This window comes from Canis lupus, chromosome 12 (genome assembly GCF_011100685.1).
Source record: "Canis lupus familiaris isolate Mischka breed German Shepherd chromosome 12, alternate assembly UU_Cfam_GSD_1.0, whole genome shotgun sequence".
NCBI lineage: Eukaryota > Metazoa > Chordata > Mammalia > Carnivora > Canidae > Canis > Canis lupus.
In genome coordinates this window covers 56,865,743-56,889,722 of record NC_049233.1, presented here as the reverse complement: position 1 = coordinate 56,889,722, position 23,980 = coordinate 56,865,743, and the positions used below count along the sequence as shown (strand labels likewise).

General features: G+C 35.4%; 1 long non-coding RNA gene across 1 annotated transcript; it reads right to left on the bottom strand.

Annotated features, from left to right (window-relative positions):
* Nucleotides 1–267: 267 nt before the first annotated feature.
* On the bottom strand, nt 268–18,366 carry LOC102152882. Its single transcript, XR_005367470.1, has 4 exons — nt 18,263–18,366; nt 14,629–14,732; nt 4,124–4,235; nt 268–2,203 (listed from the first exon to the last, which is right to left on the bottom strand). It is a non-coding gene; the product is annotated as an uncharacterized LOC102152882 (long non-coding RNA).
* Between the last annotated feature and the right edge of the window lie 5,614 nt (nt 18,367–23,980).

The window sequence follows — 23,980 nt, the reverse complement described above, 5'->3', positions numbered from 1 at the left end:
CCTGAGTGCAAATTTTGTATTCTTTCTATAGGGCCTCTAGAGAAAGCATAGCATCATCATGTAATGAAATAAAATAAGTAATGAGGTAAGCAAAGGAAAACCAGACTTTAGGGTTTCTGTTTCAAAAATATTAAACAAGATTTTCAGAAATAATGAAGGATAGTCAATCACAGCGTTCTCAGTTACAAATTAAAATTAATATTATGTGGGGGGAAAAGCAAAGTTTTATTTACTCAATAAGATAAATATCTTCAAGATATAAGCAGTTATATGACATAACAAATAGTATATCTAGAACATGTTACAGAAGACATAATATTTTAATTACATCACATTACTAATTTCACTTTTCTTCCACTCCAGAAATGAAAGCATTCATATTATCAATCTAAGCATTTGCTCAGCAGTTTACAATAGCTCAGAGACATCAACATCAGGTTTACAGGCATTTTCTTTCACATATTTTCTTCATTCATTCTTTCTCTTTTTTAAAAGTAACTTATGAGGTTACGACATTATTACAAAGAAAAAAAAAACATCCAAATAATGAATAATCAAACTAGTTTGGACATAAAGAGACAGTGTTAGTTCTAAACTTTATTAAATTTTTACATTTCTCTTCATTCTCCACATCTACTGGCATTAGGATATAGTACACGGGGCTGTGGTGGTCAGGTGGTACACAGCTGTATATATAGGTTCTCCGGCTTCCTATTCTTAAGTAATAATAGCATCTGGACTTAGTTGCTGCAAAATGGAGTAGAAGTTCTTTACCTCTCTGATGACAGCTGCTGGAGGAGATAATCTGTTGTGCCATCTACGTGTTTAGGCTCTTTCCTATGTAGTCAGTTAAATCTTTAGGAGAGTTTTCTAAAGTTGTTGAGTTTTTGTTTACATTTTTGAGCTATAACTATGAGCACCAACTCCTCAGCTTTGACTTTGGTGTCAGTTCTATATCTTACAGAATATATGCTGCAAATTTGCTTGTCTTCCTCTGAATTGACCTCCAATACAGTTGTCATCTTGGTTAGTCTTGGATCACTCAGTAAACCATATCTCACCTTATTAGTAATAGGGGAGGGTTAAGGATAAAATCCATTGCCTTTTGAATACATAGAACACATTAATGATCCTTTTCCTTTTGACATGCATTTAACCTCCACGAACATCACTGATTTAGTGATCAGAGACTGGAGGTGGTCCCTAAGTAGCATTCCAGGGCCCTAGCAGACCTTCACGAGAACCTTGCTCCTGAACTCACTGGCCCAGACCAGAGCAATACTTTACATTAACTGGCAAGACAGGATCCTTTAAAACAAGGGCTGGAACTCAGCCAGTCTGCCAGTATAGAAGTGCTACGGCTCATCACAGCACAACCCTCTGAGGCTATAGATGTGTGGAGAATGAATGACAGTCAGATCCCGAAGCCACTGCTGTACAGTGAACCGAGGAGGAGGCAGGCAAAGAAAATAGAAAATAGAAATGCTCTCACGTTTATTAGCTGCTGCAGTCCAAACACCTGGCTGGCGCAGAGGCCTACGGCATGCAGCAGTCAGAGACTGTTGGTCTTTTTAATACAACATCTGGGCAGTCAAGTCTTAGAAAACCTTGAAAATTAAGGAGTCATCTCTACATGTGGAAAGTGTTATTGCATATCGGTTTCTCCTTCTACGCTTCCACTTGGAGCACACTCATGACCAGGAATGTCATCTTCAAATACAGAGGGTAATGGCAAGCTGTGACTTGGCTTTGGGGAAATTTGCTCAACTGTGAGATCTGGACTACCCAATATACATAAATAATGTCACTAGGTGAAATAATTCATTATTAGAAGTCCATCACTTCATATCTTTTGCAGTTTTTACCTTAAATGACTTTGTGGGAACCAGAAGATTTCCAGTGAAGGTTGTAACTAATTTTTAGAAAATATATTCACGTCATGCTAAAAAGGGCTAGTTGGCTTTTGGTTCCAAATGTAAACAGCAGCCTACATCAACGAACGGATAGAACATCAAGATTGTGGCCATTATGGGACTTTAAAATTTTTATCTTGGCATATTTAAATGCTAGTCTTGAGGTTTGTATTTCATGTGAAATTTCTTCAGTCATCTTGAGGGGCTGTTACACACCTTCCAATCTTCGTGTAATTAAGGCAGTAGTTTTGTTGTCATCCTGTCACAACTCATGAGAAAAACTGTGAAAACTCAAAAGCATATGCAGTAGTAAGTCAGTATTAGACAGCTATATGTAATTTCGCTTTGCATCTTGAGGCACTTCATCACACTTGTGAGTAGTCAGCTATTCCTTTCCATTACCCACCTTTTCCTCCCTAAATATTCTTTTTTTATTTTCTTAAAAGTTATTAAAAGACATCTTGTTCCACTTGATTCCAGGATATTCTGGGAACTCAGGTTTGTGAAATCTAGCAACAAAGTCATTTTAATTTTTCTAGAATTCACTAAAATTAAGACTTTACTCTTAGGTTTTAATGGAATTCTGAATAATACATTACTATAAAATTAACTTAAGGCAGAGCTCACTCAAATGAATCTGTAAATATTTCATAATGTTGGCAATCATGCACTGCAAAACTGCTTTGTACTATTTAATAATGTTTTTAGTAAAAAACAGTTTCTGCCACATGGACAGTGATAGCATGGAATTTAAAACAATAAATTATATACCCATATCTTTACTAGTTGATGAACCTTAGAGCCCTCCACACATCAGAAAATTTTTTCTTTGCTCCTATTACTTCTAAATACTGAAAACATGTTATAAGTTTTCTAACAGCTAAAAAATGACCAAGAATTCATTACCAAACCAGGAGGTCCTTCAAGGAGAGTTCCAACAACCTGAATTTATTTGGCTTTATTATAACTTAAAGCAGAGATCTGTTATCAACATCACAGTTAACATAGCTGAAAACCAAATTTACAATTGGAAATGTTGGCAGGAAAAAAAAAAAAAGGAAATGTTGCTAGGCAAATAGTGATATGAAATTCCCAAGTAAAAGAGATCTCACAATGGCCTCACAGACATAAAATTGGGCATGATTGGTGGAGAACAATGGATTAGAAAGACTTGAGAACTAACCATGAGTCAGCAATGCCTGTAGGTAAATGATTATTGGTCTCGAAGATGTATAAATAAGGACAGCATCACGGGCTCCACGTATCCAAAACTACTAAGCCTATCATTTTGCCTGTTTCGAACTCTATATTTTAATCAATTGACAAGGGCATACAGAAGACAAATGGAAATAGTAGAAGTGCTGAAAAATGCAAGGTAAAGCATAATGCAAAATGGGATTCCTTAGTCTGTATAAAAGAAGGGAGATGATAATTTTGAGTACATATGGTGATTTTGTGTGAATGGGAGAATGGAAATTAACTGACTGCCACCAGTTTGAAATCTAGAATATAATATATAGAACATCATATACTGTCTATATAATATATGGTATAGAGAGACTAGAATATATAGGATATATTTTGTTTTGTAATAATTTGTAATATTTGTTCCCATTAGAGCAAACTTCTTAATTAAAAAAAATACTCTGGGAACTTTGAGAAATTAAGAGGAGCACAGGAGATCACATTATTTATTGTTTAGGCAGTACATGAAAAGTTCTTCACTTAAGAACCTTTTGGTTTGTTGAGGTTCTTAGAAGAGTCAGGACATTTGATGAACTTTAAATAATTTCCAAGCCATTTATCTTTATGACACTTGTAGCCAAATTCTCAATGTTACTCATGTTTCAATTCACCTATTTTGAGATCTATAGGCCCACGTGCCTTTAACAAGTGAGAGGAAATAGTATAATGCCCTGTGAGGCACCTGATTGGGTTTCAGCATAATTATCTTGCTGTTTGTGCTTGCCTCCTCCTGCCTGCCATCTTCTATTCCCAACTTCCATTCTATATAAAGCATCTATCATTCATGGTTTTGTGCTTGCTCAGCTTTGCAACAGTCAATGGTAATCTAGCTGCGACAACCAGCAACATGCTATAAGGAACAATGCTTTCCTCCTTTGTATCTTCTATTTTCTTTTTTTTTTTTATAATCTCCACATAAAGAAGGACAAATTCTTCCTAGTTATTGTCACCTGTTCGTTTCTTACCTTTACGATGCTTTCAGGTTTCTCTGTGGAATATCTTCGATGCTTTTCCTCCTAGAGTCTGGAAGAATCAACCTCTGCCTCATATACGTTCTTCTGTATCACTCATACCCACCTAGAAATGGGACACACTCATTTTGGCCACTGGTGACAGAGGGGCTGACACCAGTGCTCACATGACTGAAATTCTTGAGAATATTGAGGTTAAGAGTGTTGAAGATCTTAATCTTGTAATACAGGAGGTGGAAATGTCTACATTTGAAATTTTAGTTGACAAAAATGCATTTTAATGATTACTGTAATGTAAACAATTGCTAATTGAATTGTTTACAATCCCATTTCTTTTTTCTGCTATCAACTGTGACTCTCTCAGAAAATTTTAAGACTTTTAGCTTTATTTTCCCCTGGTATGAATATTCCCATTTTATGAGGAAGTTACACTTCCTATACGATCTCATGTATTATACTGGTCATAGACTCATTCAGATCTTTAGAATGACCTGAAGATTTAGGAATGCATCCACAAGGTTAAGAGAAAATTTAAAAATATCCTTTTGGATTTATTTTTCCTTTTTTTTTTAACCAGTAAAACTCAACACTGGAATAAAGTAATGGTTTTAAATGGGTTTTATATAGTAGCACCTGAGCGGCTCAGTTAGTTAAATGTGTGACTCTTGATTTCAGCTCAAGAAGTTTTGATCTCAGGGTCATGAGTTCAAGCCCTGCATTGCGCTCCACACTGGGTGTGGAGCCCACTAAAATAAAAAAATGAATAAAAATAAAATGAATTTCATTTAATTTTAAAAGCCACATTATCTTTTGAGTCTATTTATTTTCTTTACTCAGTTTTATTTTGTATTTTCTTATTCTTATGACTCTTGGTTATCAGATACTTTCATCATTATCTTCCTCCAACTCGAAATGATACCTATTTCTACTCCATATACAGTCAGTTTTCACTTTGTTTAAAGATAAATTATCAATTTCAGGTTTCCAAATCCTACTCTTCAAATATTTTAGTGAAATAGTTCTAAGGAAAAAAAAACTGTAAAGGTCAAACTACTGAACCATTTTACTGCTTTCCTATACTTCCCACTTCAAAGGTTTTTCTATTTAAATCTTAGGTAAAACCATCTCTTGATTTTTTTCACCAAAAAGCTTTTCTGTTGTCCATATAAGAAATGAAATTAGAAATGTTAATTTATATAATGCTGAGGAGAAAACTGTCATCAGATTTGCTTATTAGTTTGCTTTTATTTAGATTTAGCTTTCAAGATGTAAGAAACACTTTCTCTATTCCTCCTACATGAATATTTGTGAATTGGCTGGCACCAAGCAGCAGATTGTATTATAATGTATCATATTCATACCTCTAAGGCTTCTTTCATCATTAAAGGAGTCACTATCTTTAATTTTTGTAAGGAGTTTTAATTATTGGTGCTTATTTCATATTTTGATTAATTTTGGTTTTTAATTTCCACTACTTGTCATGCCATGTTTTGTCATGATCTTTCAGTTGGGTGCCATTCTAATGATTATTCCAAGGATTCATTTTCTCATTTATTATTACCTCAGTCCTTTTAGCTGCTTTCAGAGGGCTGATATCAACTTTCAAGGGTAAAGTGTGAAGAACAGATTGCCTTCACACGTTGATAATTTTGAAGATTTACAAACAAATTTAAAAATAAGATTCCCATTAAAGTATTTAATAGAATTTGCTAAGATTTAAGTAGTATAATCCTTGAAATTTGCATTAACAAAGTCTTAAGAAACCATATGGTGTATATCAGTAGGTACTAATAATATCTATAACTCATTTCAATTTTAAGTGAGAGTAATGTGAAAAAAATCACCAAAGCTCTTTTTAAAAATATTATAACATCATTTGGATCTGAAATGTTATTGACCTTTGGTTTTGAGTAGAGAAATTGTGCTATAAAAATTTTTGTCAGTAATTATATATGTGGCATTATGGCATGGTAAAATATAATTAGGATTTTAGAATTTAAAGAATTGGGTTTGAATCCCTACTCTGACTATTATTTCCATAACATAACTGGCCTTGGAAAAGTGATATAAACTGCATTTGCTTCAGTTTACATATCTAAAAAATGGGAATAACTACCTCTAGGAAGTTTGGATATCATCTTTAGAAAAAAGAATCCCAATTTAAAGTCTATATAAGAGCAACTCAGGTGACTTAGATATGCCATCAAATTACATTTATGCTATATATATTGACTTATTAATTAACATGTGTAGTAGTTTTATCACCAGAATACTCATTTCTTTAGTCTGTTTCTTCACTGGTGGCAATTTTTCATGCTATTTCCTTTGGAAATAGGCTTTCTTCACATGAGTCAGGTAGACTAAGAAGTAATTCAGTATGTTGGGATGCCCTAAACATGAGGTTCTATGCACAACACTGCTACAACATTTAACCCTAAAAATACAAGAATTTGGTAAATTTATGTTATCTTTATCAAAAAAAAAAAAGAAGAAGAAAAAATCCATGCTAGATTTATAATTCTTTTTGCTGTAGTTTTGAGCATATGCCTAAGAGGACATTACTTGCATTTTGACTAGGGATCAATAAGACATGAGCCTTCCACTTAGAATTTCATGTTTCATAATTGGAAAAATTTTCCCACCGATTATATACTGTAAGCCTGTACATTTCCAAACTAGTTTGTCCTCCTCTGTACACATGCTTCTCTTCTGGAACTACAGAACATGGTCACAAACACGACCTGAACTCTGCATCAGCGCTTTGTTTTACCACTCTATGTGAGTTGACACAGGAGGGGTGAAAATTATTCCTGGAAGCCATTCCTCGTCCTGAACGGCTAGCAATAATTTAGCTCCTCACACAAGTGATTGCTCACCACAAAAATAGATCACATGAACCCAAACCAACATACTTCCAACACAGCCTCCTCTTAGCCAGAGCTTAAAAGGCTTATAGACATTCCAAGGCCACTCAGTTTAAAGGAGTTTGAAGCCTTAACAAGCTAAAGGGCAATAATTGGGCCAAGGAGAAACAGAGTTGAGAAATGTATACGAGGTACACTTAGAAGGCATTTGGTGAGCATCTTTAAGGAATGGAAGGAAGAAAGGGAAGCCCCTAAGGCTCTGAGTTAGAAGCATTATGAGGAGCAGTAAGTTTTGACATGGATGTGGTAGGTTGAGAAGGACATGATTAGAGATGTTTTAGAACATGTTGGAAATGTAGAAATGTCTCTGGCATGGCCAAGTAGAGGTTTTTCATAACATTTATATTCAGTTCTGAAATTCAGTGGACCCGAGGGCTAGAGACTAGTATTTGGATAACAGACATATATAGGTGGTAGTTAAGATCAAGAGAATGGGTGAGCCCCACCCTCAACACACACACACACACACACACATGCACGCACACACACACATAACTAAAGATAAGGTACAGAGTAAGGAGAACAATCAACTAGTGAGAAAACCCAAGAACACAAGTTTTAAAATGGGAGCAGAGGAAACAGTTTGAAATCATGAAAAGGAAGATAAATTAGAATGAGGTAGGACACATGGAATTCCTGGGAATAATGAGGCTCTAAAAAGAAAAAGCACTCCAAAGTGACAATCAAAGGTAGAAACGTTTCAAGTGAGTGGTGAGTCTGGCAGCAGAGGTAGTGTAGAAGGAAGAATAGAAGGAAGCTGGCAGAGGGAGGGTGTGGGAGGGACTGGGTGATTGTTAAAGAGAAATGCTGGGTTGATGAGAAGATTTTCTTTCTGGTAGAGTGGGAAAAACCTTGAGCATGTCCATAGAGTATAGACTAAACCTCAGCAGGGAAGGAGAGCTTTGAAATTCAGGAGTAAACAGACACTGTCCTACTAGGAAGCTTTCCCCAGCATTCTATCTACTTAATGCCCTCTTTCCTTCTACCTGCAGCATGGATGGAGTACCCCTTCTCTATGTACTCTTAGCTCTTTACATACTTGAGACTATGCAGTAGGTAATTACCTGTCAACACTTTCCACTAGAGAACTTGGGGCCTCATTCAGTTTGTCTTTAACTCCCTTTCACTTAGAGCAATGGTTATTCAAAGAACCTCTATGTGTAGGAAGAGATGAAAAGACACAAGCTAGAGAACAAGAAGTAGTAACTGTCAAACAAGGGGACTCTTCACGATACTTCGATATTAGAGTGAAATGATGAGGGTGGGCTTTAAATATCGAGTTGAGCTTACAGGGTTCAGACCATGATGTCACTTACAATATTTGCAGAACTAGATGATTTTCACCTCCGGGCTGTTTGACTTTATTACAGAGGCACATTCCTAGCATATAGGGAGAATATACAGCAAGTGGTAGTGGTAAATTGGACCATCAATAAAAATGTGTTGAAATACTGAAACCTAGGAATATCTGAACAATTTTAACTCTCTGGGCCACTTTGTACCTGGAGCAATAACAATAACAATTTTTTAAATACTGTGTTTATTGTATAAGCAAGGGCTACTTGTTTTGCCCTGGGCAGCTATTTCTTAGATTAAAATGTTGTTCACAAATTAGACAAGGTAAAAAACTGAGGATGATATTCTACTCATCATCAATACTTTAACCCCCCAAAAGAAAGAAGAAATAAATGCATGCCCTTTGATTGTGAATCAATAGTGTTATCTTCATTTGCAAAGGACAGCACATTAGAACATGTTGATTTAGAGTTTCTTATTTCTGTTGAATAAACACACAGGTCGCTAATCATCAGCTACTAAATATATTTTCCAAAGGTGAACAAAAGAAGTGGGTAATTTGATGCTTCTTAATTAAGCTCACAACACAGGTTTTTTTTTTTTTTTATACTCTTAAAAGCATTTGTTTATGAAAGCTAAATGAGTATAGATTTCTGATGGAAAGGTCCCCATCCCCCCAACACACATCAGCTGTGAGTGATTCTGGCTAGTAAATTATATGCTGTCCTCTACATTGCCTTGTAAATGACCTCAACCCTGACCTTGACACAGCAGTATTTCTAAGAGAATAATAATTTATTCTTCATGTTAGATAAACTAAGCCCATGATGGTTCTTAGCTATAATTCTGTACTATTCACTGAGAAAGCTGGTCCTATATTTTCAGATAAATGATAGGTGGAGAGGGAGAGAAGGGGAAAAGAGAGAGAGAAACATGTAAAGAAATTTAAAGAATAGAAGCATGGACGTATGGAGGGTGATGTGTCCAGGAGGTTGGGAGGGATAAATAGCTGTCTGAGTAGTAATCTAGGAAGTGTGGCTTCATACATATGACATTTTTCTAACTTCATACACATTAATTTCATGTTACTAGACTTTATCAGACTTCAGACCTGTTTCCCATATATAGGATTATAGATACAGATGACATAGATATAAGTATAATCTTTGAGGACTTTATAAGATTACAACAATGACTTACATTCATAGAATTTCTATACCTAAGATTAGCATACACTCAATGAGAATTTCACAATTATTATACTGACCCCTAAATATTTCCATAATCAGAGCTCACATTAGCCCATTTTAAAGCTTTGTTTATGTGTATGTAAACCCCTACATTAATGTTTTGTATTCTGAAAATTTCACCCGCACAGCGCCAGTCACTTAATTGCGCTAATTATTATTCACACATTAGCGCCTATTAGTCAGCATGGGTTTCTTTCTTTCTTTTTCTTTTTTTTTCAAATGTTTTAGCCAGCATTCGGATTTCACTTACTTTGGCAGAAACAACTTGTTATGGTGGTTTTCAAAGTCTGGCAGGAAGCCTAAGAAGCGACCCATTTTCCTGTCCGAATTTCCTGTTCTCATCATCATTACAGACCTAAATAGATAATCTGTTAAACTCATTGAAACTTTATTGAAAAAAATGGCAAAGTGAAACTTCAGTAGGTCTCCAAATCCTATTGTCAAAACAATAAGGAATGATCCTTTAGCAAATTGGGGTTCATTTGATTGTGTTTGATATGCAATTACTGGTAGGAAATTCATCCTTGTTAACAATTATAGATTTTTTAAGTCAGCACTATTTTATAGAAATCTTTGAAAATAAAAATTTAAGCATACTTAGAAAATAAACTTTTAAGACCTGTCTAAATTGAATCCCAGATGTGACATATATTAAGATGAAATATTGAAGTTAACAAGAGAATGAGATTACTCTAATTTAAGAATTTGGACACATATAGTAATAAGGAAGTTAAAGTTAATATCTTAATATTACACACAGCTTGCTGGGGATACTAACTTAAAAGCTGGCATTGATCAAGTAGCTATGGAATTAATCACTATTTATTGAACAATAATAAAGGTAATCTTTTTTCTAAACTCCATAATTTAAAATTTTTACTTTTGGTGGTTTAAAAAAATAACTCATTTTATGGAATGAATTTCTAGAAGGAAACATTGGATTTGTAGGTAACAAAAGCAGTAACATGAACTATCACATTCTCCTACATGCTTAGCTTGATTGGCATTACATCTTAAAGAATCTCAGAGTTGGAGGGAACCTTAAAGGAAAAGTCAACAGAGAAGAAGAGGTGGAAGATTCATGAGCATCTCAGTTCAGAATGCTGTCACAAAGTGCCATAGACTGGGTGGCTAATAAAAAACAGAAATTTATTTCCCTCAGCTCTGGAGGCTGGAAGTCTGAGATCAGCATTCAGTATGCTAGCTGAGTTCTAGTGAGAGCCCTTTTCTAGGTGGTAGACTATCTTCTTTTCCTTGACTCCTCACATGGTGGAAAGAGGGCAGGAGGGCTCTTTGGGGTCCCTTTAAAAGAGCACTAATCCCATTCATGAGGACTCCACCCTCAAAGTCTAATTATGTCCTAAAGGCCTTACCTCCTAATACTATCACATGGGGGAGAGGATTTCAGCCTATGAATTGGGTGTGGGGGAGTCATTAACACTCAGTCGTTTGCACTGAAGAAGAAGAAGCCATTCCTGTACACTCTGTTCCCTCAATTATTTCCTTAGCCAATAGCTAAAAGTCAAAATCTATTTATAAGTCCCCACTTACTGGTCAACTGACTTTGCATTGCATCCTTAGCCCACAGTTCCTCAATTAACTCCATTGAAAATAAAATGTTAAGGTCATCTCTTCAACATACACTCAATTCCAGGACCCTTGTCCCCAGGGAGTTAGGGCAGTAGCATCCCAAACTTTTAAGATGAAAATCTCTGGGCTCCTCTGGAAGCTGAGAGAACAGTGTGAAACAACCACTTCAGGAAATTTAGATGTTAACTGCCGCAGGACCATCAGTATAATATGGGGGAAGTGAACCAGAAAAGTTAGGGAGTAAAAGCAGAATCAGAGATAAGGCAAACCAAGTGCTCAGAGTACTAGAGAACAATAAATAGAAACTCAAAGGAATGAACAAACTGGGAATCATTCCAATCTGCTGGGGTTCAATAAAAACAAGATCACAATACAGGGAGGAGTAAGGTCAAACCAGAGCCATTGCAAGAACTAGAGATCCAAGAGGCTATGAGAGCCAATGAGTTGCCAAATAGTCCCTTTTGATGTAACCCTGGAGGCTATTGCTGATCCTAAAAGATTGGACATTCTATAGATATGGAGAGTTTTTCTGGCTGTGTATTTCCCTGACATTTGGCTTGTCTTCTCTTAGGACTTGTGGTCATCCCACACTGGTTTCCCCCTTTTCCCTCACACTTCCAGCTCTAGAGATCCAGATTATGTGGTTATTCTGCAGTTCCTAGGGCACTGTTCTACAAAGTCCAAGTCCAAAATAATCAATTGAAATTAATTGAAATATAAATAGACCAAATGATAAATATTTCCACATCTCTGAGGCCGTGTTTCATTTCATGTCATGTTAGATTTGTCTTTGGCTATTTAATTCAATTGCTTGGGGTGTGATGGAAACGACACCAAGGTCACAAGTTCAATCCTTGTGTGAGCAGCTTGCTGAGCTCTATTTTATGGCCACAGAGCCCATTGGCCAGCTGTCTTGAAAATGCATGATACTGGCCACCAGAGGATGAGAAGAGATATGGGGGATCAGAGGAGCCTCATCACCTCTGATAACAATACAACTCAGAATGCTTAACTCATAATAAATTGGTCTTTTCACAGAGGGTCCTCTTGTTTCCTTTAGAAATTCTATTTAAAACATTACAATACTAAATACAAACTTACAATACTTTTAGAAGTCTGGGAAAGAATGAGCTGCAGATAGAATTAGACAGCACATTGGAAAGAGCAGAAAAATTGACACCAGAAGCCCAAGGCTTGGGTTTTCTCTATGCCACTTGGGCCTAGGACAAGTTTTTAAATTGGTTTGAACTCTAATTTCACTATGTGTAAATACTTAACTCATAGGATTGTGAGAATTGGGAAAAATAATATCAACATCACAACTAACTGCTTAGTAAATGTTAGGTGTTAGTAATAATTTAGAGTTACAAGTAGACTGAAAAAAAATGGCTTACCACATATGAGAGTAGTAGGGCTATAACAATCAAGAGTATTACAGCTATCAGAGATCACAGTTATATATCTGACCCTGAATGTTACAGATAAGAATTGGAGAAGCTCAAGTTTAAGTGCTTTGCTTCGTAGTCACAGACTGACAGAGCTGAGACTAGAGCCTCCATCTCTATGTCCAACCTCATTGCTCCTTCATGCTTAGCAATAGGAGACAGTCTGAATCCCAATGAGGAATGTAAATTTAGACACGTTAGTAAATCCCCTACTGAACATGTAAAATACTGTAATTTAGTTACTTAATTCAAGCAATATTTATCGAGTGCTTACCAGATGACAAACACTGTCCCAGGTACTGAATATTTAGGATATGTCAAGATAAGTATAAAAGAGAAATACCAGATGATTTCATTCATATGTGGAATTTAAGAAACAAAACAAATGAGCAAAGGGAAAAAAAACAAAAACAAAACAAAACAAAAATGAGAGGCAAACCAAGAAAGAGACTCCTAACTATAAAGAACAAACTGATGGTTACCAGAGGGCAGGTGGGCAGAGAGATGGGTGAAATGGGTGATGGGTATTAAGAAGTACACCTGTTGTGGTGAGCACCAGGTGCTGTATGTAAGTGTCGAATCACTAAATTGTATACTTCAAACTAATACTATACTATATGTTAACTAACTGGAATTTAAATAATTTTTTTTTAAAAAGGTGAATGTGAAACAGGCCCTGTCCTTATAAAGACAAATCTGAGAATGAACACCATGTAAACAAATGAATCCAATTCAGTGCAGTAAAAACCCAAAGGAAGTACCATATGTAAAAGAAATCCTGGAACTTACCAGAAGAGGCAAATGAACTACTGCCTCAAAAAAGCTATATTATGTTACGCCAGTATTATTAGATACTGACTGTCAAGTGTTTCCTTCTCTTACATTTGCCCTTACAAAATGCCTTTCGGAGAATACTTCAAGAAAAACTTGTATTCATCATTTGAGTACGTATGATTGCTCTGTGGACATTTGGTAATAGAATGTGGACTTGAGATTCAAATAGAAAACAATGTTAAATTTACTTTTGTGGCTTTTTGATACCCTGAATTGCTTAGTAATGGCAGAAATTCTTACCTCTAGGGATTTTCCAAAATTAATATCCAGATGCCTAGTTTTGCATGTCTGAATAGATTGTCCAGTGAAAAGTTATGAGACTATTTTTCTTCCCTATTTATATTATTCTCACTTTTGAAAAGGTATGTGTGGGGACTTACAACTATCTTTGCTCACAGTGTGTGCTCCGCCTGCTAGTGAGACTCATTCTCCTGTAGTCACTTGTAATCAGAAATCTCCATTCAGGAAAACTGTCAGAATCATTATTCTATTTCATTTGTTTGGAGGAGCCAAAGGCTAGGCATTATTTTATTGGTCAAAGAATAACTTTGCTACATTGTCTCAACTTTAAAAGGTAGATTTAGAAAGTCATTGAGTATTTCCTCAACATCACCTTCTGTGTGCTACTTTTTTGTACTCTTAAGCCATGCTCTTTGTTGACTAGCCTTGACTGATTGGCACATTCTTTGAGCAAACAAATTATCCCTTGATTAAAAATGAAAACTGACAAAAAATAATTTGGTGGAGAACCTGTGCTCTCATGTTAAAACCCAGGAAGCAAGATTTTGTAATTTAATACCAAGATTACGATGAATTAATCTAATTTTTAAAAAGGATACATTTTCGATAGATTTTTTTTTTAAAGAAAATAGAGCCCTTAACCTTGAATGAAAGTAATGTCCTAAGTAAAGGTGATGGTGCTAAAAAGATTTCTGTTTGTTTTTTTTTAAAAAGTGAAGAGGGGGAAGGAAAAAATATGTTTTCTTTATAGAACCAAAAAGATCTTCATTTTCAAATGGAAATAGCCCCCTCCTGCCAAAAAAAGAAGAAGAAGAAAAAAAAGAAACCATGTCTTCAATTCCTTTAACCAAATCAAGCAGGTATCGTGGTTTTGCAGCTTTACATTAGGTTAATGTAAAGGCTGTGTTCATTTCACTTACTGTATAATTAGGATTTGAGTCCAAATCCCAGAGTGCATATGACAGGGATTTTCTTAAGGCGACTATCTGCTCTTCTCAAAATGGTCTTCTTATTACTTGTGTTTCTAAAATCAGGAAAGTGAGTATAAACAAACAATAGATGACCTTTATGAGTAAAACATCTGAGCACAGAAAGATTAATCGACCTCCATCAGCCAGTCATTAAATCAAATAGGAGCTTTTCTTGTACTTTTAAACCTCCGATTTACAGTCAGGCCAATTGTGTAAAAAGGCTGGTAATACAGTGACGCCCAATGCCACTGGGCTTTAGAAAGCTGACAGTTCCTGTAAAATAGTCATTAAACAACCTCTAGAAGAGACTCATCAGCAGATGCCCCCAGGTGAAGGAGAGAGAAAGCTGAGAGAATGAAGGAGAATCTAACATCTTAGCATGACGGAATTAAGCAGAGCATATTATGCTGATTTCCAGAGCCAGCCCAGTGATTTAATTTTCAGAGCAGTTCCTTTGATTGTAGCAACCATTTTATGAAACATTAATAAAACTTTGTGTGTGCGTGTAACACACATCTCTTTTCCATTTCATTAAGAAAAAGGAGTCAACATATTTAAATTTGCTGACCATTAATTCTGTAAATGCCAAAAAAATTTTGCTGTTGTTGTTGTTGTTATTTTTGAAAAAGCGAAGAAGCAGAATGATATAGCTCCCATTGTATTATTCCCTAGTAAGCACAAAACAGGGAAAAAGAAATAAAGTACATAAAGTTATTACATGTAAGTCCATAGGATTTTACATTAAGACTCTGAGCTAAATCACTACTGTAATGTATAATCCAAATGTGATTTTTGTACCTCCTGTATAATGATGTCTACTGTGCATCCAAATTAATTGTTGTAGAATACACATTGCCCTGTATACTAAGTGTTTATCAAAGACTTCTAAGACAAATACATATTTCTGGATCCAGATACCCAGTGGAAAGTTGTGTCTAATGATTTTTGTTATACATTTTAAGTAATAGAGATTCACAGATATGAATGTTTTAAAGAAGAAAGGGACCTTTAAATAATTAATACAGATGTGCCTTACTTTGCAGAATAGGTATATTCCTGAAATATGCATCATAAAACTATTTTCCTTGCAAGTTAACTTATATTTTCTCATTTATTTCCATCATAAAACTAAAGATCCATTCTCACTGAAGTAATTTTTGGCTCAAAGACAATGATCACATTTAAGAATGAATCAACCCTTTTAAATCGGTGGTAAATTTTATATTCAAATCTAGTAATTATCCTTTGCCTGAGCTTTTTGTCACAATTCTCTCTTGTCTTTCATGACACAACCCTTATTATTTTAACTTTATTGTTAGATGCCTTGTATTCCCCACTCTACCTTATTTTTAAAGAAATAAGCATACAGAAATGATAAATAAATCAGAATATTCTTGCAAAGTAACACATAAATATAAACAAGATTTTTGTTAATAAGTAGTTTTTTTTTTAAAAGCCCACACTGTCAGTCACAGCAAGAATATGAATAATGTCACAGCTAAAGCAGCTCTAGAGGACATAAGGGTCCCAGAGACCTGGGTTCACCACCAATGCTGCAGATGACTCACCACAGACCTGTCTGGGTACTTAGCCTCTCTGAGACTTGGCTTCCTCATCCTTAAAATGCAAAGGTCACATAAACGTTCCCCCCCACACCCCCATCATTATAGCTCTGGGGCCTGGTTAGTACTTTCTATGGTTCTTGACATCTTTATTAATAAAAATGATCTTGTTAAACTTTTGGTAGTCTTTCTTCATGGCAAGATAGATGCCACCAAAAAAACCATGGCCACTCTTATATGCAAGAGAGCCATTTCGCAAATTCTGTGTGTGTGTGTGTGTGTGTGTGTGTGTGTGTCCGTGTTTAATGGATATTACTAGTATATATAAAAGTCTGCAAAGGATTGTCAGAATTTGCTTCATTTCATTACACCAAACATGTTAATTAACTCTTTGAGTTCTATATTCTTACGAAATGAATAACCTGTTGGCAAAATCATAAAGGTTCACATTTAAGCCCATACCTTAGGCACTTGCTAATCACCAACTGCAGAATACCCATAAGATTAAGCATCACACATTCACAGAAGGAAGGAAATGGAAGTCAGTTGTTTAACTGACTTTCATCTGGGAGAGATTTTATTAAGAGCCTCTTTCCTATATGCCAAGATATGAATGCTTGAGTATAATTCAATTTTATACAAAAGAAAATTCCATTCAAATCTAAAGATAGAATATTTCTATTCCAAGTTACTTTCCACTGAATTACTGAGAAGAATTGAAAGATAGCAATCCAAAGTTCTAAATGTATGAAACAAGTCTTCAAACAGTTGAAAAATAACATTCGCAAATTCTTGGGGTCATGGATGACATTGGAATAAGGCCAATCGTTCAGCCAGTTAAAGTTAATTCCATGGTGTGTAGTGGGAATACGGGCATCTTGAACATACTGGTAACAAACTGGGTTGGTGTGTGTGGTCATTTTCCTGGGATTCTTTTAAAAGGGAAGCATAGTGAAGGACCCCCAAATGGCAGTCCCAAGATACACAATCTACTGGGCTACACTTTTTTCAAAAGTTTAATCTCCATTGTTAGTCCTATGAAGAACAGCCCTGCCCTCTCTATTTTCTTACAGAGCTGCTTTTGATGGAAAACTTTGTGGATGTTTGTGATATTGCTCAGAGCCCATTGGCAGATGAGCATCTCTTGCTGTGGCCTCCATCATTATTTGCCTGTCTTGTCTATTAACGAGCACTATCATCCCATCGTGGGATGACAGCTGCAACACGTACTCAGGCGCAATAAACAGCTAAATGAGGCGCACAGCAATTTCACTTGTCACCAGCGCCCTCGGCACGACTGGCTGCACAGCTTGATGCATAAATTCATGAGGCTGTTGCATATGATGGAGTATGCTTGGCTGAAAGAGGTGATGGATAGCAGGGCAGCTAAAAATGGCCATCACCTTGACTCTGTCAGGACATTTTTTAAAACTACCCCATCAGCTTTCTTGTATTCAATGCACTATCATAGCACAGAAGACTCTAAGGTACTGATTTGATACTTTTCTTCAATAAAGACTTTTGGGGAGTTTTCTCTAAAAGGAGGTACCATGTACTGAGGTGGGTACATTTATTCATCATTAGCTCTGATGCTGCTAAATTAAGTTGTGTGTAAGAGTAGAATTTACTACTGCATAAAAAGCTCAGAAATTAATTTAAGTCTTAAATAATGTGGGCAAACAACATGAGCTTTTGAAAATATTTCTGAATCATATGGTAGAGCAGTGGATTGGCTAGCATGAGATTTGAAGAACTTGAAAATATGGCATGAGAATATTCAAATACATAGACTCCAGAGACAGAACTCGTGTACAACTCATTACAACATTGAATAATATTCCAAGGCACATCATTACAGCAGTGTTGGCAATGCATTTCCTAATTAATTTCCAAAACACAAGCAAGGACTAATACTTTATAAAAGTACCTCCATCAAAGAAGTGCTATATTGGGGACTTTAAAAATAACCAATGATACATGCATTCATTTTCCCAACAATGTCCCTTTAATGTCTTACTTACTCCAGTGTCTGAATTTAAGCCAGAACTCCAACCACAATACTCAGGGCCCTGGGTGTCTCATTGAAACGGGCTATACATCCTCCATCTATGTTAGTGGAAGTCATCTAAGGAAGACAAATATAAAGGCAACAAAATCAATGAGGCAGTTTCCTGCAAAGCTTTATGCATTAATCTCTATCACACAGAGATATATACGCACACCAGGATAAGGGAAGGAAGTCACTTGTTCTCTAATAAAAGAGAAAACCCTTGATAATAAGCAATTAATAAAGTTGTCATGATTAGTTATGCAACTATGAATCAACATGTGCAGTAAAAATGACCACTTTCTATAGATATAAAATATCTATGATTCAATCATAGTGAAAACAGTCTTTAATATGGGTGGTTACGAATGATTTTTACAGCTACTTTGATTTCTTTCTTTCGTAATAAGGTAGGAACTCCTGAGCAACAGTTACTCTAACAATTTAGACACATATATGCTAGATCAAAGAGCAAGTTTATTAGCCATTACTATTTTTGTTCTTATCTTCCCATATCCAAACTCATATTTCTCAAACTCACAAGTCCTAAATCACCTCAATCTAGGAAATTATTTTGAAAAGAAAGCTGGAGAAAGGTACAATCTGTGGGAGTAAATTTTATTACTAATGTGAATCCAAAGTGCTGTACAAATGCTGAAGAGAAGTTTCCAAATACAGAGGAGGAAAAAACTTTGAAATGGTTTGAGCGGTGGGGGCCTTTTAAAGAAGATAATTACATGGCATGATATCTGGTGATATCCTTAACATACTGCTCTAATAGGTAGTCACCTGACTAATTCCAGGACGAGGTAGATTTGATGTAGGGAAGGAGGCGTGGATGTTGGCCTTTGGTGGGAAGGGACAGATGAAGAGGAGAAACTTTGAAGGAGTTGGGAAGCTTAAGAAAATTCCCTATTAGTAAGACTGAAATTAGAAGGCACTGTGAACTAATAAGGATAAAGACAACAATATGTATTGTATACCGTCTTTAAGCCAAGCATTGCAAGACTGGGATGAGGACATGGTAAATGAGACATTACACTTATTTATTAGGACATGCTAAAAAAACTCAATAATAAATGGTGATTTATCACAAAAAGGAGAATATTTAACATAGAAATTGATGTCAAATATTCATGATTGTATGAATCTTATTGTTTCCTAGAAATTACTACAAACTTAGTGGCTTATACATCCATTTGTTATCTCACAGTTTCTGTGGGGCAGAAGTCTATGGTGGCAGGGCTGGGTCTGTGCAGGATCTTCCAAGGCTGAAGTGAAATTGTAGCTCATGGCTCTCTTCCAAGCTCATTCCTGTTAATAACAGAATAGAGCTCTTTGTGGTTGTAGGGCTGGGATCTACCTGTCATTTGTTGTCTCTGCCTGTTGGTCACTTTTACTCCCTGTGGCTACTCTCCTGTCCTTGCCTGTGGTGGCAAGTTGAATCCTTCCCATACTTCAAATCTCCCCTACTTCTGTTTTCCTCTTTTGCCATCAGCCAGAAAAAGATCTCTGCTTTTAAGGGTTTGTGTGATTGGGTCAGGTCCACCTAGATAATCTTCCTCTCTTAAGATCAACTGTGACATAACAACATAACAGAACAGAACATAGCTAAGCATAACTATGAGAATGATAGCTCATCTGGTTTATAGGTTCTGGGGATTACAGCAGGAAATCTTTGGGGGAGATATGTTAGACTCTGATTACTACAAAGATGAACAAAAGTATCAGAATATCAAAGATTGGATTTAACCCTGCACTTGCACAACTGACCTGACTCACTTCTTTACCTGAACTCAACCATGTTTCTGATCAAACTTTTTTTTTTACAAAAATAGCCAGCCAGCCTTTGAGTCCTAAATCACCAATTTGATTTTTTAAAATATTTTATTAAGATATTTATTGACTGATACAACCTCCCCTTTAATTGTGCACCCACAGTGACTGCCTCCATCACCCCATATGAGTCTCAGTCCTTGTGTTTCACCTCTACCTTCTCATTCTCCACAACCTCGTAGTGTGGCATGATTAGTACCTATCACTAATGGGGACACTCAGAGAAGAAAAGTAATTTAGTAACGTTCATATAGGTCTTAAAAAACAGAGCTGGGCTCCTAATTTGGATTCATCTGACTCCAGAAACCATTCTGTTGTCAATTCATCATGAGGCTTACCAGGAAGGGTTGAGAGTGGAGGCTATGTCAGAGACTCAGAATTATGGACACAGAAGTCTTTTATCCAGCAGTCCCACACTATTGATTTAAATTATTAAAACTTTGCAAGCCTTGGGCTGAGATAATAAGATCTACCTTTTATAGTTTTTGGAAGGAGGGAGTAACAAGACTATACATTCTTGAAGTTCAAAGACATCTTCTTTGATGTTGTATATAACAAGCACACAATAATTTTATGAGTAATATTGAAGAAACGAGTGAGATAAAATAATATAAAAACTCTATGATCTATGAAGTACCAGACAAGTATGATATCCTTTCTGTAGAAACATTAGATGCTTTAGTTAGGGAAATATCCAATTCCTGTGATGTCTTATGGGGTTGGCTCCTATGATCAGTTTCCTTGATATAATAGTTTACTAAGGCCTAGATTGTAACATTAGACAAACACAATGGTCTCAAGTTGGTCACCTGTGCTCTCTAAATTGGTGACACAAAACTGAGCGATGTGGTGACTAGAACTGGTTGTGAAAAATTATAAACCTGGAAATCCCTCAATACAAATTAGCTTTTATTTATCAGAGTGCAGGTTCTGTTGCATGGCAGCTATTGGTTAGGAACCAACTACTGACCACCCAGTTCAATCAAGGAAAGAAAGAGGAGAGACAGAGAGAACAGGGAGAGAAAGACACAGAGTGGGAGAGAGAGAAGGAAGGAAGGGAAGAAGGAAGAAAGGAAAGGAGGGAAGAGAGGGAGGGAGAAGGGTTATCTTGGATAACCCAGATAATTAGATAACATGATATTCTGAAATTCTTAAACCAACTCCATAATTTAGACTTTAGAATCATTTGCATTTATTGAACAAATTTCTCAGGAACATTTTTATATTGATGAAGTATGTCTTCTTCTATTGAAAAAAAAAAAAAAAGGCAATCTAACCTAAATGAACATCAGCCAAAGCAGAGTGCAAAATGTTGGAGAGGAATCAGGAGCTCTGAGCACATTTTATACTCGACTGTCTTGGCTAGGGTAGGGCTCAACAGTAGTGTGCTCCAGATGATAGATTGGAGTTATACTTGGCTCTTTATGGATATGGCTGATATCTGGCTGTCCAGAAACCTTTTATTCCTCTGAATTGCCTTTAAATTTGAGAGAAAATGCAAATACCTATTTCTTTTTAGAGAAAGATTATTTCACTGCAATTCATTTTGAATACTCCTGTTATGCTCTCTTCTATTTGCTGTATTATCTAGTTATATATATATATATGTGTGTGTGTGTGTGTGTATATATATATACATATATATAGCCATATATATATTTAAAATATGAAACAAATTATATTTACCTTGAACTTTTATTAATTGTGCATTTTAAATCCATAGATAAGCAAATAATAGATTCAGGATGCTAAACATAGTAAAAAGGATGTAACTTACATTTTATGTATGCATATATGTTTATAAACATATCTTTTTCATTCTTTAATTTCATTCCCTCTTTCTTTCTTTACATATTGACAATGAGGTGGCATCATTTTTATATAATACCACACAGACTATACATATGTATAGTTTTTAGGTGCGATGGCTTGAGTTAACATTGTTTTTTCTATTAATGTCCTCTCTAATTTGTCTTTTTTTTTACTTTATTATCCTTTCTCTTGATTATTCTATATTCCTTTTACTACACAACAATGAATTTTTCTATTTTAGGAGTGATGGAGCAGAGCTACTCTAGCTGAACCTGATCCAGATCCCACTTCAAAGTAACAAAACAACCAAGTAGTTACCTTGGTATGTTCCAGAATGAGAGAGCAAATTTAAAAATCCGGATCCCTTGCTTAGCTCCAACATTAGTCCTCTATCATAGATCTGATCATGTCATGTCCCTGACTAAAACAATTCGATGACTTCTCTATGTCTTTAGGATAAGGATAGGTTCTCATATGGCCTCCAAAGCACACTTAGGCCTGGCTCTGCTTCTGCCCACTGCTTCCATGCCATTTTCCTAATTGCTCTCTACCCTGTAGCTATTCTTGATTTTTCCCATTTTAACCCACGTGGACTAAATATTCATATGGATTAACTCATTTAATGTAATACTCAAAATAACTTTATGAACGAGATAGAACATTAATCTCTATAGATGTGAAAAAACTTGTAGGTACAGAGAGGTTAAAAAACTTTCTAAGGATATAGAGATAAGAAGCCACAGAACTAGGATCTTGACCCATAGGTCAGCATTTAAGCACTCCTAGAAATTCCTATGAAGAAATTCTATTTTGTTGTTGTCTAGTTACTTGGAAAAGCATCTTTGGAAAAACAAGCATAATTAACCATTTTCCATGCAGTTAATGTCAATATATCAGTTTTCCAATTACCTTCTTTAAGAACTTATTTATTCCCACTTAGATCTAGTTTGATGTGCATTTCTTGTAAATAACTCCCGATAGTTTACAGAACAATCCCTCAAATATCCATAATGAATTTGACATCTTTTCAACATGTGTATTCTCAAATTATTCATTAGTTTGTATAGAATTTTTGAGACTTGATGATATTGATTAGTTTGTACAGTAATTTTGAGACATTATGACTATGATGATCAATGTTTCTGGCAAATGTTCATCTACAGGAAATCCAAATTAAAAGATGTCCTTCTAAAAGGCTATTTGCCCAGAGATAACTCTCTTAAATAGACAGGAAAACATCAAGTAAGATTGGCTTATCACTTGAATATTATAATAGCAAATGACAATTCCTGAGATATGACAAGGAAGATAACTGTGATACTTTTGTAATGAAGTATCAATCCCTATTCCCTCCTCCAATGACAAAGATATTGCATACTTATTAATGAATTCTTTACTCCTTACTGGTAGGGAGCATTTTTAGTGAAAGTTACTTGGACTTTGAAATTTATAGGCCTTGCTCTATTGATTACTAGCTTTTTCCCCCCAGGCAAGTTAAACTTTCTTAACTCTAATTTCCTCATTTATAAAATGGGTGATTTTACTTGCCATGTAGGTTATGAGGATTAAATGAGATAAGAATTAAAATGTATAGCACTGCACTGACATATATTGGAGGTTGTATACCTAATACTGTCTTTTTAATTTTAAAAGATTGTCCAGAATATATTGAGAATGGTCATTTCTTTTTAAAAGTTATTCTAGTCTTCAGTATTGCTGCCAAGTATTGTACCCACACAAAATAAGAAGTGACAGCATAGTGTTGAGATTTACGGGTAACATGAACACTCTGATCACATTTTTTTTTTTTTTTTAGAATCTAGATTTCCCTTAAATAATTATAGATTTCAGATTTTCTCAAAATAAATAAGTATTTCTTGTCTGATGCAAAATACAATTAGCCAACTTAGTTTTTGGTTTGATAAAGATGGCTACAATAAAATATATAGAGGGTCCTAAAGCCAAATATGAACTAGAATGTCAATAATTAATTGGAATATTTCAAAATGTATGTACATTAGATAAGAGATAGTCAAGGTCAGAA